Source organism: Condylura cristata, unplaced genomic scaffold (genome assembly GCF_000260355.1).
Source record: "Condylura cristata isolate star-nosed mole 26May11 unplaced genomic scaffold, ConCri1.0 scaffold00018, whole genome shotgun sequence".
Classification (NCBI taxonomy): Eukaryota; Metazoa; Chordata; class Mammalia; order Eulipotyphla; family Talpidae; genus Condylura; species Condylura cristata.
The window spans coordinates 7,519,644-7,541,093 of record NW_004567119.1 but is presented as its reverse complement, the minus strand read 5'-3'; the positions used below and the strand labels follow the sequence as shown (position 1 = coordinate 7,541,093).

Here is a 21,450-nt window from a genome sequence, read left to right as displayed (position 1 = left end):
GCGGCGGAATGGGCTTCCGCGCTGTCTGCGAACTTGCCTTAGATGGCAACTTTGGGAGCTGCAGAGCTGCCTGGCGAGAGCGGGGCGGCGAGGCCATTTGGTCATTTTCCTTTCTGCTCTTCTCCCCCCGTTAAAAAAAAAAAAAACAACGTTGGCGGGGTCGGAGCGGGGGTAGGAGAGAAGGATGTGTCTGTTTCGGTGGCGGAGGTGGAAAGCCTGCTAGGCGGGGAGCGCGGCCGGGCAGCTGCAGTTTGCCCTGCTGGTGACCTTGACCCTGACCTCCTGCGACTACCCTCTAGTCTGGGAGGAAATTCAGGCTCCATTTTAGCTCGTGTGCGCGGTGGGCCTGTCCTGTGCGCTGGAGCCTGGCGGTTAAGTTATATTTTGAGTGTGGGCTCTCCCACCCTGCTCGCTAATTGAATACTGTTATCCACTCACTTAAAAAACCAGCTCGCGCTTGCAGTCAAGAAAGCCACTTGGGCTGAAGTAAAGCAGTTACCTTTTGGAAACACCATAAAACGTCCCTCCCGGTTTTTTTTTTTTTTTTTTTTTTTTAAAGAAAGCCTAATATGTGAACCTTTTTCCACTTACCTTTGCGTTGAGTGGAGTTTTGTGGATGTTTGAGGCTTGCCCTGAGCCTGGTTCTTGCAGGTTTTGTAAACAGTTTACACTTGCTTGGAACCACTGCTGGAGGGGTAGGATGCATTTTGCAATTCTGACAGGGTAACCCGAGGCCCTTTAAATGCCCAGCCAGTCTTGAAGAAACTTGCAGTGGTGTGGAGTTGTAATAAATATGAACTTTGGTAAAATAAGTGTTAATTTATTTTTAATGTAGAATATAATTGTAGTCCTAAACCCCAGTTGAAATACATTTTTTATTTGTGTGGGAGGAGCTGAGGTTTCATTCCAGGATTTTAAGAAGTTAAGTGGGAGCAGATTTAAAACAGAACCCTAAAACAGGACTGAGGTGTGATATTTGGGGGGTGAGGGAGGAGGGGGAATGTGATGGGGGAATTGCTTTTCAAACTAAAGAGCTCTTCTGAGTCAACATGAGAGTGGTTAACAGCTACTATTGATATGTTTTAAGAATCTGGAGAACCTGTGAACACACGTTTAAGAAGTTTCAATGAGAGAACAAAAATATAAGAAACTGGTGAAAGCTGAATCCAGAGACAATTTGGAATGCTCCTTCCTTGCTTTTAGGACCCCTCTTGCTCTGTACCCCCAAGAAAGAGGGAGTCTTCTCGGTATCCACCTATCTCTGGGTTTGTAGGCCGCCGCCCTCCCCACTCTGGAGCATGAATACCCAGGAACCTGGAAGTTTCAGCCTCCGCTGCATCAGTCCTGGAAATCCCGCCTAGCGCTTGGTAGTCTCTGCTACCAAGGCTGGGTGAGCCTCAGCAGCTGGCACGCGGTCCCGCAATTCCCCAAGCTGGACTTTGGCCTGCTAAGGTTTCCTAGCTCCTTCTGTTCATCGAGATACCCCTGGGAGCTTCAGAACCAAATTAGCTTTGGGGATGGGTGCGCCTTTAACCTGGCACTACTTACCCTAAAGCATTAGATTTTCTGATTTCAAGTTCTACAAGTCATTTCCTCTTGGGCCTCTGGGGTTGAGGGGTGTATGTGTGTGTTATATGGGTCTCATACACATGCAGAAAAAAGGGAGCCTGTCTTAGAGCGTTGATAGCATCTTTGCCCACTTGGAGTTCACCCCTCAGGGAAGTATGTTAAACTTCTACCTTTTTTTTTTAAGTTGAGGTCACATTGGTTTACTGCCGACACTATTTTGAGAGGTGGCTTTAAAGATTACACACCATGAAGCCTTTCTTCCTTGGACTAGAAACGATCATCAGGATTTTAACCTGTCTGCTCCCGTGGTGGTCCTTCTCCAGTGTTCTCTCCAGGAGCCAGACCTAGTGGCCTGGGCAAGAAAACGCTGCGATCTGGGCCCTGCTTTGTGCTGCTGGTTAGCAGGATCCCAGACCTTGCAGCTCAAAAATGTTTGTCAGCCTGAGAAAGAGGAAGAGAGGGGAAGGATACCGTGACTTTTGCCAGTTCTGGGGCTGAACAGCTTACACCTGCGGTGGCAGACTCCAGAGAAAAAGGCAAGGCGTCTTTGTTGTAAATCCTGTCACCATGGGCTCCATTGGCACTGGTGAGATTTCCTCGTTAGCATCAACGTATCCAGAAACGCGTGCAGTTTCCATCCTAGTATATTTATCGCTGGACATCTGCCGGGTGCCTCTGCCTGGGGCTTGGCACTTGGAAAAGTTAATGAAACAGTTGTTTTGTTAGTCTAGTATTTTCTTTGTTGACTCCGTTGCAGGTCAAGCTTGGAACTCATTGTATTGTTCAATAGCAAAACTTTTAAAATTCTCCATTGCTTTCTAGTAAAATTGGGAAGCAAAATGAAATGCAACAGGAACCCTCACTTTTACATGTTTTCTTGCCTGTTGAAAGATGGAGGCTGGAGGGCTGAGCTCTTTTCCCTACTTAGTCATTTTTGCAGCGATGAGGCAATACCTCTGAAGTATGACAGGGCCCACAGGGAAAATTTTGAGTCTGGAGTAACAAAATATCCTGCTCCTGTCAGCCAGAGGTAACTCCAGGAGCAGCGAGGTTGAGACTGGGCACATGCCTGTGTGTTGTACAAGAAAGCGAGTTCCTAACACAGTAGGTAGGCCGCTGAGCTTCCTTGGTAACTATAACGATATGCGCTCAAAATCCCCCCTTCTAGTGCTTCGGAATAGTTTTCTAATACAATAAATTCATTTCTAATTTGTCTACTGTGCTGTCATCCAGCTCTGGGGGTACACAGCTGGGCGAGCTGCGTCGTCTCCTACACAAAGTCCTGATACATCCTGCCATAGTATAAGGTGGACAGCTTTCGGCCAATAGTAGAGCTTGCTACGCGTTTGAATGTCTAGAGTCTTCCATGAGGTCTCTGCTAGGATGGTTCTAAGATGGGGTGTGGGAAATCTGCTTTTCCAGGCTGGGGACACAGCGGTAAATGTTGAATGGGTGGGATAACCAGGTGGGTTTGGGATACCAGGAGTTGTGTTAATGCCAAGATGTCTGCTAGGAAAGCTCAGACTAGGAGAGTCAGCTCTCTGGCGGCCGCTCTGCTGGTTTCCCTAGTGACCCCAATACTTCAGGTTTAGATCATGTCTGGAGGAGTTGTGTCAACAAAAGAGAACCGCATCCAGCTTCCCTCACCCTAGTCTCTCCCGTGCCAAGTGGTGTCTTTGGACTCGGCTGACCAGGCACGAAGGCCGCAGTGTAAAATGTGTCCTGGCTTTCCGCGGTTGGCCTGTGAGGACGGGCAGCGTGGCTCTTGGGCAGTGTGTGCCCGGAGGGGCCGGTGCAGCCTTTGGCTGCCTGGACTGGAGTTGCACGGTCCTCTCTTCTTGCTTCTTAGCTAGGTGCTGTGGTGTTTGCACAGGAGGACAGAGAAGCAGAACAGGCTGAAATGCACTCTCCTCAGCTATGTATTAGTAATTTTCTATAATTTAATCAGACGGCTGGCAGAACAAGATAATGAGAGTGTGACCTACAAAACGGGACTTTGGGGGGCCTTAAAGGCTTTCTAGCCTAAGGTTGTACAAGACCATGGGCTTTGTGGGGAAGGAGTAGACTTGGAGTTTTCTCTTAGCGGAAAGACACCAAAGCAGGCCCAGTCTGGGTGAGAGGTTGCCGTGTCTTCTCAGATTTCATTCCTGTTCTGGCTCTGGGAGCTGGAAGCACATGGCAGACGGAGAGTGCGTGGAGGTGTCCAGCTTCTGATGCTACTTTTCAGTTTCCTGCTTTGCTACTGAATAGTTGTCGCTCCTGAATGATATGGTCAAGGGCCAACCTCAGTCCTTTCGGGTTCAAGGCAGCCAACCCTGTTTGTCATGAATGAAGGTGCAAAGCACAGATCTTTGGGAAAATCACTGGATCTGTGGGGTGGGCTGAAGGTTCTAGCCGCCTTCTGTTTAGGAACCAGTTGTGCACGGCTAGCTTGTCTACCAAGACGTTTTTATGCCATTGGTGAACAGCCGGGGTGCAGAAGCAGGGACCCGGGGCGACTCAAGTGCTGTGTGCATGGTGGGTTTATCACTGAAAATCAGACTTTGATGCTCATCTTCAGCTGCATAGGCGCCCGTTGCTGCTTGTTTCGTATAAGTGAGCTTCGCACACACACAGACTGCACCGGCACTAATTTTATAAAATGTGCGTGATGCCTGCCCGCAGCCTGAGACCAGCACCGGCCTCTGGGGCTCTGCTTTTCACACGCGGGCCAGGGCCATGCAAAGCAGCAGGCGCCCTGTGTCTCGAGGATATCACTTTGAAGCATCGTTCCCTTCTTACTCAAAAGCAACATGCACCCACAAATATACCTGTCTGCAGAATTCTGAAGTCACTAAGCTTTAGGTCCTCTCTGCTTCTGTTTTTTTAAGAAAGTCCAAATTAGGCAACTTTGATCCACCACAGCGAAGCAAAGCCTGGACTTCTTGAAGGCTGGTGCCCTCAATAGGTGGTGTCTCCCATCTCTCTCGTAGTCTCTGGCTGGCAGACACTTGGTTAGATGCATTAGAAGTGGGGGGTGAAGGACTAGCATAAGGGAGGGGGGGCGGTGAGTGGCCTTTTGAAGTATTTTGAAGAAGTTGGCCTTCAGAGGGGGCTGAATGGTCAGCAGCTCTCTCTCAGCTTTTGAAACAAGCTACATACACTTGTTGGGAGCGTGGTGGAATTTTCTAAAGTTACATAGGACTTGTGAGACGCTGTCTTGGAAAGCTTTGGTTGTTGTTTTACAATGAGAGGGAGAAGGTACCATGTGACTTTGCTCTTTCCACAGTCTACTGTACAAGGAGTGGCTGACGGCAAACCAGAGAGCTCACATGCTTTTAACATCAGAGGGTAGCAGTTACGTATACAAACTCTGGCTCTCGGCCACTCAGATCCTGTCTGTGCCACTAGCTAGTTGGTGACCTTGGGCAGATTACTGAACTTCCCTGTCTCCGCCCCCTCTTCCTCCTTTGCAGCAGGGATAATAGTTCCTATAACAGGAGTTACTGTAAGGGACATATCAAGTCGCTTTTACACACACACACACACACACACACACAGAGCCATGCCTAATTAGTGCGTGTTGCATAGAAAGACCTTACCAAGTATTAGCTGTGATTAATTATATACAAAAATTTCCAGGTACTTAGAGTGTGATTAGGCTACAAGGCATTTCTGACCCAGAACTTTATAGCGATTTCTGTATTTTTAATATTTTTATTTTCCATGTATCTCTTTAAAGTGATGAGGAGTAAATTGATATGTGAAAATTCTTTCATAACATTATTATAGGGCTTGACTAGCATCTGTTTCATAGGTCAGCAATATTCCATGAGGCTTTTACATCGGAACAAGTTCCTCTGAGTATATGATTTGACCTGAAATTGCTTCCAAAGTGTGTACTGATCATATCAATTATGACTGGGCTTTCCTGCTATATGAGGACAGTAAATCCATGTCCCCAGACTCCCAGAGAGCTTCGAATGCCAGCATGGGTGTTTAATGTTTATTTGCTCAACCATCAGTCCACTGATTAAAAGGATCCGGGGGAAATTTACATCACGTTTTCCTCGTGCTATATAGGTAGTGGTTCAAAGTTTGCATAGAGAGTAGGAAAGGCAGTGCCTGGTGTTTCTATTTGCAGAGAACCAATGCTCAGGAGCATGCTCAGAGAATTGTAAAGGAAGGGTCCAGAGGGGCAGGGTATGTGCATGAGTGTTCATAGCAGAGGCTACAAGCTCGTGGCCCACACAGCAAAACACAAATGTGTTCTGCCCCACACAGCATGTGTAAGGACTCGAGGCAACATTTGGAAATGGACCTTTTACTTAAAAAAACAAATTTCCAACTTCTTTGGGACAGTTGGAGGAGCTAGCCGCCCTGGGTCCACCTCCCCACGTGGCCGCAATCTGCTGTGGGCTTGAGGTCGTCTCCCCGCCCTGGGCCTGGGCCGCCAGCCCCTCCCTCGCGGCCCACACCCCATGTGCACGGAACCTGCATCTCCCCTCAGCCCTGCAGGCTTTTGGGTTAAGAACACTTCAGCCTCCCCATCACTCCTTTAGTTTGCTGCTGAGGTTAAGGCATTCTAGGCCCCACCCTACGGCTGTGATTCTCAATCCTGTGGTTATCAATCCTGACTGCACGTTAGAATCACCGAGGACATTTTAAAAATGCAGGTGCCCCCAGAGATTTAAATTCTGTGGGTTTAGAGAGGAACTTGGGCGTGGACAGCCTTGAAAGGCTTTCAGGCCGATGCCAGGCAGGACACCGAGCTAACCAGAGCGCCCACTTTCGGCTGGTGTCATTTCAGCCAAAGTAAGGACGTGATAGGAAGCGGGGCAGCTTGCTCATGATTATTTGCTCCATTCATAACTTGCCGCCCCCAAGAGCTCACAGACCTGGGCAGCTGACTTCAACTTCCTCATTCTGGAAACCAGAAGAGCAGGGACCACCACCAGCACTAGGCAGGCGACACAGATCGCCATCTTCCCTGCCTCCCTCCCCAGCACCATCACTTGGGCTTCTTTGTAGCTTTGTGATTCTGGGCCAGTCTCTCTCTCTCTCTTTTTGATAATAGAATGGTACATTTTTACATCATTTTTTTCCATCTCAGTTGTAATTCCTGTGGGCTTCCCATCACCAAATCACCCGTGTGCCATCACCATAGTCCCATGCACTTCCCTCCCCCCACTGTTTTTGATCCCATTCCCCACTCCACCCCCGGAAAATGTCTCTGGTATATAGCTGTTCATTATTATTATTACTTTCTCGCTGGTCCTTTATACTCCTGCTATGAGTGAAGCCATTCGGTATTTTTCATTTTCTTTTTTGGCTTATCTCACTAAGCATGATCTTTTCCAGCTCCATCCATGTTGCTGCAAAAGGCATGTGTTTATTTTTTTTTTGGTTGCTGAGTAATATTCCACTGTGTATATGTACCATATCTTTTTAATCCAGTCATCCACTTTCGGGTATTTGGGCTGCTTCCAATTGTAAATAAAGCAGCAATAAACATGGGGGTGCAGGTATCTTTTTGAATCAGTGTTTTCGTGTCTTTTGGGTAGATACCTAGGAGTGGGATTGCTGGGTCGTAGGGAAGCTCCATGTTTAGCAGTTTGAGGAACCTCCAAACAGCTTTCCTTAGTGGTTGTACTAGTTTGCATTCCCACCAGCAGTGCAGGAGAGTTCCTTTTTCTCCACATCCTCAGATGTTGGGCAAGTCTCTTAACTTCTCTGTGCCCACGGTACACCATCCTGTAAAACGGGGAGTAGTTCATAAACCACCCCTACTGCTTATACTTCGGCTTACTGCTCACAAAGCACTTTCACAGATGTTAGCTGCCCGTGAGGAAGGCAGGGAAGGCTGCTTCTCCCACCGGTGGGAGTTTTGACCTGCCCGCTGCTCCCCACCGGTGGGAGTCTTGGAGAGGAGAGACCAGCTCCCAGTCACCAGAGTCAACATCGCCAAAGGCAGGACCTTGCTGTGTCTTGAGGTCCACTGCAACCCTGAGGCTTGTGAAGTTTTGTTTTTTTTTTTTTTTAAAGATTTATTTATTTATGCATACAGAGCTGGGGTACAGGCCAGAGGTGCAGGGGCGCTGAGAGGATTCACCAGGGACAGAGTGGGGACCAGAACAGACCGACTGACTAGGTACACTGCTGAGGGGAGCAGCGGGCGGGTCAGGAGAGGACTGCCGCGCCATGTGGTCACCTCCGGGGCGGCCATCGAACTCGTGCTGGAGTGGCTTTAGCTTCTTAGTGCTGTGCTGTAACCGGCTGCGCCACCAGGGAGGGCCTATGAAGTCTTTTTGGAGCTCACAACGGGAAGGACACACCTCTGCCCCTGTCTTTGTGACCCTCCCCTGTAGAAGGGGCCCCTGGGGGCTGAGGACACACCTCACTCTGTCAGTGTTCAAAATGTGCCACCAGCAGTGAATGCCGCTGTTCTCAAAGATTGCTTCGGACCTTAGACTCGGCAGAGGCTAATAGAGTCGGGTGAGACGCAGTGGTGTTTTCTGGGGCCTGGGTTATGGTTCCAAATGGACAGCACTGGCTTCGTGTGTGAGGACGTAACGTATGAATTGTTTTCTGGCCTTGCTTGTTTGGGCCTGTTTTTTAACCGACCAGTCCTTTCTAGAGCATGAAGCACAGCTGTCTTTGGGAGAAAACAAAGCGGGACTCCATATGCCCCAGGAAATGTTCCTGAAATGAGCTATATGATTTCTCCCTTCTAGGGGAAAGCCAGGCTCAAGTAATAACTTACTGGGTTTTCTTCTGACCTTAAGAAAGAGGGAAATCAAATCATAGCGATCTGCTTTTTGACATTTATAGGAAGAGAAAATTTTCCTAATCTAGTAGGGCTCGGGCTGGCTGGACTTCTAGGCCGTGGTCAGAGAGAAGTCCTGTGTGCTGACAGCTGCTCAGATGTCTGTGGGTAGGTGAGAAAATCTACATGAAAGGAAAAGAGAAAGTACACGCATTTTAAATATGAGTTAGCTGGTTGCCTTGAAGTGAGAACCAAGAACCACGGCTATTCTGTTTATTGTTTAAAAATGTCCACGTTGAATTTGAATGATAGGGATAGTGCATCCTTACTAGAAGTAATTAAAGCTAATGGAGACACTTAAAGTCTGAAAGTCCCTTCTCTCAGTTTATATCCCCAGCGTGCACTCCCCGCTCTTAAGCAACAAGTGATGTTTAAAATTCAGCCTTCGCTTGAAAAATGGATGCATTTCAACAGAGTTGACTGAGTTAATTTAAGTACTGAATTTAGAACGAGGTGGCAACATTGGCCTTGTAAACTGATTAGCTCACTTCTGTAATATTGAATCCCAGATTGGGTGCCCAACTGAAGGGGGAAATTGGTACACGGCATGCTGAAAGGAGCCAGCCTGAATGGTGCAGGCTCTTGAAATCACGATACGCGAGATTAATTATTGAGGCAATTGGGAGTGCCTCATTTGAAGATGAGTGAGTGTGGATAAAATCATGCCTGGTGACCGCATTCAAATGTATGACATTCTGTCAAGTAAAAAAAGGGAGTGAATTTACTCTGAATTGTCTTTTCATCCAAGATTCTCAACTTGTGTCTGATAACCGACATTTGTTTCGTTTATTCCCTTACCCATTCATTCATTCAGGCCATGGGAACGGAAGGTTTCCGTGCCAGCTCTGGGAGCCTGGAGTCCCTAAAGCTCAGTCGAGTGGGTGGAGACAGACAGAACAATAGCGAAATAGCTAAAATTGTTTGTTAGTATTTTTATAATTTTTGAAATGCTGAGCAGAGAACAAACAGGGTGGGAGCTGCTATAGGGAAGAGAACTGATTTCTTAAGACGGGAGCTTGTTGAATAAACGCAACGGTCCAAAAATGAAACAGAAGCTCTTGTGTTTACGAAGAAACTGGTTCGGCCACCTTGTCAGGAGTGATTTTCTAAGGACTTTAAGTACGGAGGGGTGGGGTGTGTAGGGGAAATGTTGACCTCTAAAATCGTCTGATTTTACGAAAAATTTGGAAACTAAAGCAGATTCTGGTTGGCTTGGTTTCTGTTACAAAATAGGAAAGAAGTCCTGCAGCAGAAACCATCAGACCTCCTTGGGGGTGGGTCGAATCCTTGGGGGTGGGCTGAAGGGAACGTGTCAGCAGGTGACCAGTATTCCGGGGATGGGTGTAGACCCCCAGGGGTACCTGTTAGGAAGGTCTGAGCACTTCCCTGGCTCCCAGCACTTGCATGCAGCGCGGGCAATGCAGACAGGCCTCGCCGGTGCTGACTCCAGCTACGCAGAGGGCATGCTCAGAGCCGGGCCAGCGAGAGAAACGAGCGTGAGTTTCAAGTGTGAATGCGGAATCATGGCGCAAGAGTGGTGGATGAAAGATTCTGGGCCACTGGCGGCGTCCTCGAAGGAGGGGAGAATTTAGATGTTGCGGAGAGAGGAGAAAACATTCCAAGCAGAAGAAATGGTAGTAGCCCAAAGAGGATAAAACAAAGCCAGGGTGTGCAGGACACACGGAGGAGAAGCTGTGGGACCAGAGGCACCGTGTGGTGATGGGAGGGTGGCAGGGTGGGCTGTAGGAAAAATGGAGGAACTGGCCCAGATAAGAAGAGATTATGAACATGCTGTGTTTTGGATAGAGAGCAAAAATCAACTCTGAAATGTGGTAAAAAGGAGAAGGAAGATTATGGTCTGAGGGAGAAATGAATGGGCTTTTTTTTGGGGGGGGGGGGAATGCTTCCATGGCCAGGCGAGGAGGCTGGCAGCGTGTGACCTGCGGGCTGCTTGGGGGTGCTGAGCCCCTGGCCACGGTCAGTCCCTCCCTCGTCCCTTCCATACCTTTTTAGTTTCCCTTGGCCAGGAACGTCCTAAGGCGACGTCTCCTCTTGGTGCCACACAGGAGGTGACGTCTCACCTGTACGTGTTATATCTACGTCAAGTGCGTGTCTTTGGCTCGAAGAGTGATGGGAAAACGAATACCTCCAAACCTACCACCCACCTAACAGGCTTCAACACCATCTCCCTGCTCTCTCTGCCCCCCGTTTCTGCTCCCGGCTCTTACGCCCTGTGCACATCGCTTTGGCCTGAGAGCACATTTTTCTAAGATGCTGGTCCCACACATTTTGGTCTCCTGACCGTTATTGGGAATGCCACAACTTTTTTGTCACTATGCATTGTGTCTAGATCATATGAGAGGTTAAACTGAGAGGTTCAATATCTTTATTGTTAAAAATAATGATTGTAACCTATTATATTTTGACCATAAATAGCATATTTTTATGAAACATATATTTCCCCCTAAGTTTAGTAAGAAAAGTGCTGTTTTCTATTTGTTGAAAATGTCCTTACTGTCTGATTTAAGAGAGGACAACTAGAATCTGGTACCTGCTGCCGAGTCAATAACCCGTGACATGATTTGGGGAGGGAAATATGAAGACGATTGGGTTTCATGCTGATACGGTAATAAGCTTTCAGGTAACCGTGTCTATTCTTTGATACTACCCAAGACTAAAACAAGGTAGTTGTTTTTTTTTTTTTTTTTTTTTTAAGATTTATTTATTTGTGCATACAGAACTGGGGTACAGGTCAGAGGTGCAGGGGCAGCAAGAGGCTTCACCAGAGACAGAGTGGGGAGCAGAACAGGCAGATTGACGAAGTACACCGCTGAGGGGAGCAGCGGGCGGGTCAGGAGAGGTCTGCCACGCCATGTGGTCACCTCCCGGGCAGGCGGGGATCGAACTCATGGGAAGTGGCTTTAGCTTCTCAGTGCTGGCTTTAACCCACTGCGCCACCAGGGAGGGCCAAACAAGGTAGCTTCTTAAAGGTCATCTGTAATGTCGACTCTGGAGCCATGTCAGTGAACTCTCTGTTGTCTGTTGCACTAAAATCTGTTGGTCTCTGTTGCACCTTGAATGAATCGTCGTCATGGTGCTCTACCAGAGGTTATTACCCCTATTGCATTATGCACCATTGAAAAGTTACTGATACTGACCCAGACTTTTTTGGAAAGTCTGTATGGGTGAGCTGTCAGACAAACAGTGGAGGTTGTGGGTTTTCCAAAGTTGAACAACGGTCACTTTTGCCTTGTTTTATTCATGTCTGAGAAGTGACCTGCCAAGTAGCCATACTTGAATGACCATCGCTTCTCATTGTTCTTTCAGTGAAAAGTGAAGGTCCCTGGTAACAGTAGCTGGTGCGTCTCCCAGCTCAATCACACACGTCCCGTTCCTTGAGTGGACGGTTCACACTCTGTGGTATTAAGAAGACACTTCCTCGAGGGTTGATCTTAAAGAAAATTAATTTTGACTGTTGCTTCCTCATAGACATTCCTAGGTGATGCTGGCCGGATTTGGGGTTTGTTTGGGGTGTGTGTATGGTTGGTGGGAATGAGTGATTCCTGGGGGAGGTGGAGGCTGGTGTCATGGTCTTGATTCCAGCTAAGTTACTAACATTGTCCCCTCTGCTGCCATCAGTGCAAATATCAGCAGAGCGGAAAGCGTGAGTAGCTTGTTGGTATTATTAGGAAAACCGTTTTGATCTTGAGGATTCTCTGAAAGGACCTCAGAGAACTCCCGGGGTCCACAGACCGCACTCGGAGAATCACTGGTCTGGGGTGTCCATGTTGATGGGTCTTGGTGTTTGGCTTCTTCTGTGTTAACTGATCACATTCTCATGCAATGTTTTGTGAACCTTTTTTGAGGAGCCCAAAAGGCAAAGCACCTGAGGACAGGAACCTCATACCCCACAAAGACTCTCCGCTTCTGTGAGATTTCTTTGACATCTCTTGTTCTCTCTGCAAATGCGGATGAGAAGTATGCATTTTGCACCGTAATCAGTCTGGTTTCAAATTAAGCAATGTTTTGAGTAAACCCATTGGTTAAGTTACCTTTCCTCTTTACCAATACATATGGCCTGTGGCTGGCCTAAAAGCATACCCGCGTTGTCCCTGTTGGAGAGGGAGCCTCCAGCGGGCCGTGCGCCTGGCACGGTTTACCTTGGAGAGGGCACAGTAGCGGATGACAGATGGCCAAGGTGTCCGGGCCTGGGCAAGAGGAGTATTTCTGGCCCGAGCCCGCCTGTGCCCTTGATGCCATGCTCTTCCCTCCCACGTCCAGTTGATCACAGGGTCTGGTGATTCCACTTACAGAATGTTTCTAGAATTCGTATTGCTACTTCTGCCACTGCTCTCATTTTTGCTCTTATTTTCTCGCATAAAAATGGACTTTTCTTTCTCTGTCCCATCTCCTTCCTTAGGGTCTTCTGAGCATTTCCTGATATCAGAAGGTTTGCTATTCTTACAAGTTTGATAGCTATCCTGGCACTCTGCAGATGCTTTCTCTCTCCCTCATGTGCAACCCTTGCTTCAAAGCCTGTTGAATTTTCCTTCGTGCTACATCTCCTTACCTTGGCAAAGGTAAATCCCCATTGTTGGGGATTTATTATTTATGCGCAGAACTGGGGTACAAGCCAGAGGTGCAGGCGTGGTGAGAGGCTTCACCAGAGACAGCAGGGAGCAGAACAGGGAGATCGATGAAGCACACTGCCGAGGGGACCAGCGGGTGGCTCAGGAGAGGTCTGCCGCGCCCTGTGGGTCAGCTCCCGGGAAGGCGGGGATCCAACTCACACTGAAGCTGCTGCGGCTGGCTTGCTGTGCTGAGTCCCAACCTGGTGCGCCACCTGGGAGGGCCCGCTGGAATGTCTTAAACCCATCTGCTTTGCCGATCACCTTCTGTTTATCCCAGCATGTGATGCTCCACGAAGCCATTCTGCTCCCCGCTTTCCCGCCCTTGTCCCCCGTATTGGGCGGAATTGGACACGTCCTCCTCTGGTGTCCACAGATCTGCCCGCATCATCCCCAGTCATTGCTTATGTGTATATGCCCTTATCGACTGCAAGCTTTTTAAGAACATGTACTGTTTCTTACTCATTTTTGTATATTCTTGCACATAACAGTCCCTGGCATATGGACGGTGGTCAGCAAACATAGCTGAATATATCAATGAAAGGAGAAATCAAAAAGATGCCCCGGAATCTAACAAATAGGAACTGTTCCATAAATGTTTAAGTAACCGAATGAATGACACCAAGAAATGAAGAATCAACAGGTTTTAGAGGTGGAGAGGATTTGGGAGGACATCTGTTGTCTGTCTCTTTCAGAAATGAGAAAATAATTTGCCTAAGTTGTACGAATGGGCCCGGGGAGGTGGTGCGACGGTGCGCGGGCGTCTGGTGGCTGTGGCCTAGGGAAGGCGCAGAAGTCATGTGCTTCTGGAGGAGAGGGCCGAGCAGAGCCGAGCAGAGGCCGCGGGCTGGGCAGGGGACAGCACAGGCTCCGCACCAGCAGACCGTCTGCGGCTGGGAGTCTGTGGCACATTCCAGACTGAAGAGTCTCCCCTCGGCGATTGGCCGTTGTGCTCTCTCTGTTCTCAAACTGTGCCAAGACTGTAAGATTTTCCTGATGACTGGGCATATTCTACATCTGGATTCCATGGTCATAACAACCAGCAGTTTCCTGTCCTCTTTGGTTAGGTGATGATGATACAGCGCTGGGTAGCAATAGCAGCAGCCCTGGCCCTGCTGTTTTAAATGTCATCTCCCCTCATCCCTGGTTTCTAGGCGCCGGAAGGGGAGGGGGAGGGAGCTGGAGCGCCAGCTCTCTGCGAGGTGCTTACTGACACAATTCTGATCAGGAGCTTCCTGGTGGGCTTGTAGCTGTCCTGCAGGGGAGCAGGGTGGGGGTGGGTTGGGGGGTCTGGTGCCAAAGTCTGGGTCCTCTGTCTTGCCACAGCGCTTCTCAGTCCATGTGTGGTAGCCACGCAAAAGCTGCCGGGGGCCTAATTCTATGAGGTTGGCTCATTCTTGACGTCGTGTAGATTTTATTTACTTAAAACATGGAGAAACTAGTTTTTCTCATTTACGCTGTGGACTGTGGTTGACAAATGCTTTGCCATCTCTGCGGAGCCGCAGTGTCTGGGGCAGGGAGCATCATCCCCTACTTTGCAGATGAGGGGCCTGGGGGGGGGGGCAGAGTCCCTCACCTATCAGCTGCATCTCTGTGCAGTAAATCGCCCCCTCTCCTTGAAAACTGTGACTGTAAGTGAAACAGTGTCTAACCAAACCAGTCTTCACTGTAGGCTGTTGACGTCAACAGGAGTTAAGTTCCAATAACATATTTCTGAATACAAGAACATCACCAAATTTCTAAATGAAAGCCCAAAGCATTACAATCATTTGTGTTTGTGTTTTCATTCACTTTCCTACTCACGCTTCCTGGCAGCTGAGCGTCAAGGGAGGACCCCCCCACCACCCAGAGAGGATGCCCTTACTGTTGAGGCACCTCGCACACGCACACACACGCACACACACACCCTCCCCCCTCTCTCCACCTGGGGCAACTGTGGTAAGCAGTGAACCTTGCATGCACCCGTGTGGGACACAGGACAAACGAGCCCCAGGGCAAATCCACAGACAATGCCTCGAGCAAGAATCCATTTAGTTTTTTTCATCCATATTATCATGTTATAATGAAATGATGTTGAACAGAAGACACGCTGCGTGGGTGTGCTGTATTCCTGACACCCAGCCTATGTGTTCCTATTTAGCAGGCTCTCTGGTTTCTGTTAGTCTCTACAAGTAACACAACTGGAAGTTCCCATTTCAGCCCAGAGCCGGGCCTCCGAGTCCAGCTCACTGCTTCTGCGGCTGCTAGACCAGCCCGCTGACCCCAGACTAGCAGCCCGCTGACCCCAGGCGCTCGGCAGACGGGCAAGCGCCACCTGCCCAGGAGGGCGTGGGCGCGTGGGGCGGGGCTTCTGGCTGCACCCCCTAGTGGGCCTGCTGGTGCCCCTTAGAATAGGATCTTTCTTGCTTATGCTTCTCTTCTTTTAAATACTTCAATATTGGACTTTAAGTCATGTCCCATCCACCTGATACTTCCCCAGTCCAATGATTGGGGGATTGATGATCTGCTAATGGATTCCTAGAGGATTAGCACAGAGACCCTTGCGATCACATAACACAGATTTTCTAAGGAGAGGGAAACAACCCTGGTCTTCATGGGGAGCTCCAGTATGCAGAAAAGGTCAGGCCAGCTGTGCTGGCTCCAGTGAGGGGGTGTCCAGATAGCTACGCCCTGCCCCTCGCCCGAGGGTCCCGGAGTCTGGTCTGTCAGTCTTGGATCAACTGTAACACTTCATATCAGAGGTGCGGGGTAACTTATACCGTGTCTGGATCCAGAGGCTGAAAGCTGTCACCTGAGATCTGTACCCCCAAACTGCTTTAAAGAACCAGTTTGCTTTCATTGTAAAGAAAAAGGACCTATTGTTGAGGGCAGGCTGCCGTCTGTTTTTGTGCAGATCCTCGACCTAAGAATGGTTTTGATATTTTTAAGAAGTTGCTAAAAATCAGCACCGGCACCAGACTGTGGGGGGCGTGCGACTCCCCGCCATCGCCCGCCCTGCCTCCCAGTGCTTGGATGGCCGGTTTTGGCAGCAATGCCAAAGAATTTGGTTTTTCCCAGTAACATTCAAACAAGTGGATTTAAAACAAAGCCTGATTAATTGAGCACATTTATGTCAAATAGCTTTTCAAACTTGGATTCCTCAAAGGCGCTTTCTTTGAATTACCCAATGCATTGTCCTCGTTGAGGTGGAGAATCGACTAGTTAGCGAAGCCCTCAGAATACCGGGAAGGCTTTGCAGCCCAAAGGCAGGCAGATCTGCTTCTGTGAGATGAAAAAGCCAGGCTGTGCTTATTTAAATTGTATAAATTTGAATTATCGTCACCAGAACCCTCGCAGCCATGCCAGCAACCCCGAACAGTTACGTTCCAGAGGGATTAAGGTCTAAATAATGTAAGAGGTCACTTCTGGGAAATGTTGTGGTCACTCTGGGGTCCTGCAGTTGCCTGCAGAGGGGCTCCCCTCGCATGGGGAGGGTCTCTACCTTGGTGCAGGGCCTATCTGAAGCAGCCATGGCAGATAGGACCTAACCTCATCCTTTCTACTTGATGCTTTTCTAGAAGCACCCCGGCCTTGTTGGGGGGGTGGAGTGAATGTCTCCTCTGGAGCATGGCTCAGTGTGGCAGCCAGCTAGAATGCTGCCTAGGTTTCTTTTAGGTGAAAGACCTAGCGAAACCTTTCTTAGGAAACTCTCAGGAACTCACCTGGCATCGCTGGAAGAGCAGGAGGAACCCAGTGGCTCAGGGCCTGTTGATCCAGTCCGGCCCGGCCCTTGCAACTGCCTGAGTCGGTTAGTTGTAGTAGTTTGTGTCATTTTCATTGTCTTTTGGCCTCCCGTCACTGACTTCTTCTGTGTGTGCCAGAGCGGGGCTGGGAATACAAGGAAACCACAAATATGAAGCCACTTCACCACTTGCTAGTAGCCCAGAGCCTGGTGGGAGTCAGTTAAAATTGTTGCCCTAAGAAAGCGTCTAAAGCTATTTTGAGTTAGGGCTGTCCTTGGACTCAGCTGTCCTTTGGTGTCATGGGTTCTTGTACATAGCCAGTAAAAATATTCCCTGCTGTGATCCCATAGCATCCAGAGCCTCTGGCGAATAGGGGGTGTGGGCTGCTCCCCGCGGCTTCTGTTTGACACGGATTCAATCACGAAATCAAACGTTCCTTCATCTTCTCTCTCTTGCTTACCCTCTCCTTCCCCAAGAGCCTTTTCCTTCAGGAGATACAGATCATTTTTAGTAAATAAAAGTCTGAGTGTGTGAAATTTCCCTGTGGCAGGCAGAGTGGTTAGAACCACGTTAGGCTTTATTACAAGGTGCATGATACCTGTGCTTGGAAAAAGTACCCAAGAAGAAATGGATCGTTTCATGTATTAGCTAAGATTTCAGTGAGTAGCCATTTAGCTTTCTATAGAGTGCTGTTCTTAGGCTACAGAGTGCATTATGCTATTAGGGCTTTTTTGTTGTTAAGTTCTTTTTTGATCTATTAAGAATTTCCTGGTGATCTCCGTGGTTTGGTAATTTATCGTTCATCTTATAACAGGTATTGGGAATGTTGGGATGAAAACATTTATACAAGAGGAAATAAAAGTCAAGGAAGCAGATAATCGACCGATTTATCAGCCTGAGCAGACAATTTTTTTGATAATGCTGTGGTAGCTATGGTAAATTTCCTTCTGATTGCTCGAGGGGACAGATTCTATACGCTTTTTGAAACCTGCCAGTGCTTGAGAGGGTAACGGAGCAAGTCATCAATCCATGGACTAACCAGTCCTGTTTGGTCTCGGGATGGTCCTGGAGGCCAGTGGCTGGGGCCCCATTTTGAATTATCCCTTTTGTAATTAACTAGGGGTGAAGGACTTGTGTGTTTGTTTGCAGATTTCTTAAGTAGCTTCAGTAGTAGAGTCCTCCTTTGCATCATGTCTTTTTGAGAATTTTTCATTTGAATGACATTTGGCTGAAGTTCAGAGACAGGCCCAAGTCCCCTGCGTCTGCGCACCGCCATGGGCCTTGGGGGTTTCCGCACTGAGCAGAAGTGTGTGCAGTCTGTGCACTCGCTCCCGCTTGATAGGAAAACAGCAATACCAACCGCTAGCATCCAGCAGCAACCAAATGCAGAGAAAAGTCGTCATTCAGACTTAAGTGTGTCCATTCGGGGGTGAGGTGGGACGGCTGACAGAACAGAGGACCCTAACCTGGAACAACAGGAATGCACTGTCTCCTGGCTCCGGAGAAGGCCAAGTGCCGCCGCGTGGGCTGCAGAAGCAGGGAAGGCTCTGGTTTCCCGGGTTCCCTCACCTGTGGCGACATCGCTGCAATCTTCACATGGCCCGCCCTCTGTCTGTCTGTCCCTGAGTCCAGATGTCTGTCTGTCTGTGCCCAGATGTCCCCTTTTGTAAGGACACCCATCATACTGGATTCGGTCCACCCTGCAGACATCATGCACACTCGATCACTCACAAAGACCTTATTTCCAAATAAAGTCACATTCATAGGTGCTGGGGGTTCGAAGTTCCCCCCGTTTTTTTGAGGTACATGATTCAACCATAAGGCCAGGTTTTCATTCTGGGTTTGCACAGCTTTAATAAGCCTGGTGATTGCTGTGTCAGCTCTGGCAGACAAAAGGTGCAAATTTAGAAAGAAAGAACTCTAGGTAGAAGATAAAAGAGAAAGAAAAGATTTCAAAAGGACTATTAAAGTAGGAACAGTTGCTCAAATGCACAACCTTGGGGCCATTTAATAGGTACTGAACTGCTGAAAAGTTCCAGTAGTTTCTGAAACACACACATACAAAGTAGTTGTGTAACGCATTATTTTGAGTGTGTCTGCACCTTAAAATCCCATTAAGATTTTTTAAAAAAAGGCTTGGTAATTTATTGTTCATCTTAGAACAGGTATTGGTAATGTTGGGGACTTGGGTACTTTCTGGTTACCTGAAAAGCTATTTTTTTGACCAGTTGCTCTCGTTCTGTTAGATCCTGGAGATTTAGGCTTGAATCTTGCTTTCTCACTCCCTGACTGTGTATAGGTAAGCCGTTAACCATTTAGAAGTCTGGTTGCCTGGTCTGTATAAAGAAGAGAGTACAGGACCATGTTCAATTATTGTTAAGGGTGAACTTTGTTGATCAGTACTGAAACAATTTATAGAATACCGTCTTTATGGCCTGTTCTTTATGCATGATTGTGTCCTTCACTCCACACGTGTTTACTCAGAGTCTACTAGGCTCCAGTCCTTTCTAGAATTCAGTCATTCACTTCATGATGATCTAGGAGTAGAAGCTCTGGCCTTCCGAGGGGGATGTGGGAGCTCAAGTCCTGTCTGTATCTGTAAATCAGCCGCCGAACTTCGGGCAGATCATTGGTACTGTCTGGAGACTACCTATATGGAATAACCTCCCAGGCTTTTCCTTCCCGAAAAGAATTCCTATAACATTCAGGCTCAACAGATAGAGGTTTAGTTCTCGATGTCCTCCAGTTCCATTGTACTGTCCTGGGAAGGAACCTTGTGTAGAAGTGATGGTAGCAGTCTACCATTACCAGCAATAATGACATCGGCTGTGATGGTGACAGCCTCCCCTTAGGGAGCTCGTGACACTGTCCTGGTACTTCACACATTCTTGCTTCTCCAGATAGAGTATGTTTCTCCAAAGCAGGTAGTATCCCGAGAAAGGTGATGCATCTCTCCGAAAAGGAACTTTTCTTCATGGTTTTTGGGAAACACCTGTATTATTAAGGACAAACACAATACTAGTGTAAAGCAGAAGGTGGAATTCACTTGAAATGTTAAGCTAAAACTCAAAGAAATTTGGGGTTTCCTGGAGGGCACTCAGCTTTAGTCTCAAGTTCCCCTGGGATGCACTTCTCTTTTCTTGCCACCAGGGAGACTTGGGTGGGAAAGTTTGCAAAACAGGTTCTTTCCCCAGCTTCATGGTTGACTCACATGAGAACTATAGAATTATAATTTTTGATTTTGAAAACAGTTCTCATTTCTCCTGCTGTCTGAAAGTAGAACATTCCTAATGAAACCTCCCTAAGCTAAAGTGGCCTAAAGTCAAGACACTTGCCAATGATTTATATTAATTTTTGAACATTTCCAGAGCAAAATAAACCAACCAAGTCATACCAAATACATATAACATAAAACCATTCTCATGTAGAGTAAAATAAGGACAATGTGAAAAACACATAACCTCTATGCAGCAGACCCCAGGGAAGGAGCTTGGGGAGGGGGCCACTCATTTCTGTGGGTACCGCTGCCTCTGGAACAGCTGCTGCAAAACCAGTGCTGAACCTTAGCTGCAATTTTGTCAGAAAAGCTGCTTCTGTGGCAAAGAAATTCTTTCTCTCTCTTAGCAAAAATAGGCACTCATGGAGTTCTATAAAGGCAAAGAGTCGTAACAAACTCAAAAGTAGGGGAAGCCTAACTCGAGCCTTTGTGATAGTTAAGCTCATTCCTTTTTCTCATTTATACCTTTGACAGATAGCAATGGAGCGGCTGCTCTGGGCTCAGGACTAGCTTATTTGCTGAGGATATAAACAAAACATAGTTTTCTTTCTCATGGAACTTCTGTTTTATCTAAGTGATCTCTGAGGGGGGAAACCGGTGAAGGAAGGGGATCACTCATGTGACTTTGGGGGGATTCTTCCCCTGAAGATCTCAGACTTCTCTGGCCACTTCCTCTTCTGTTTTTCTCTCTCCCTGTCTTTCTGAGCAAGGACTTCTGAGTTCAGTATTGGTCCAATTAAATGTATCTGATAAAAAAAGAATAGCAAGTTCAAAGGTCCCAAGGCAGGGACCTACTTGATATCAAGGGAGAGCCGAGGAAGGGAGGTCAGAAGGCTACTGATTATGTAAGGTCGAGGTCAAAGTAAGGGTTCTGGATTTTACTCTTGAGAAACATGGGAGCCTGTTGTGCAGGCTTTGGGGTCGGGGCCGTGGAATCTAAGGCCATATTTTAGAAGCCTGCTGTGGCAGAAGGTTGCATGGGGCAATAGTGGGAAGCGAGGAGACCAGCTGGAAGGCGGCTGCCCGGGTGCAGGAGCCGGGTGGTGGCCGACGTGGCAACAGTGGCAAGATTTGCCGTGTATTGAAAGAAAACCTCCCGACTTGGCAGATGTAGACTGGGGGAGACTGGAGCTGGCCGCAGGCATTTCTGGCCTGGGCAGGGGCGGGCCTGGGGGAGGTGCCCTCTGTCTTGAGCTGGGCAGTTTGCTGGCGGAGGAGTTTTGGGTAGTTCCTGGGTCACTGGAAGTTGGGGCTCATAAGCAACTTTGTATGAGAATTCTGAAACTGCTCGATACAGTGGTGCTCCCTTTGAAGATAAGGAGTGGGGTGCTGCCTTGGTTTCCCTCAGGCCTCGCACCGCCACCTCCAGAGGCGTCCGAACCTCGGGGTGACGCTGAAGCCCTGGGCCTTCTCTGATCCTCTGCAGGCATCCCTGGCGCACCCTCACCC

The 21,450-nt window shown here is 48.2% G+C and overlaps 1 protein-coding gene across 3 annotated transcripts in view; it reads left to right on the top strand.

Moving 5' to 3' along the window:
* Positions 1–21,450, top strand: part of ZNF827 (zinc finger protein 827) — a 147,134-nt gene that overhangs the window by 2,679 nt on the left and 123,005 nt on the right. The window lies entirely within an intron of this gene.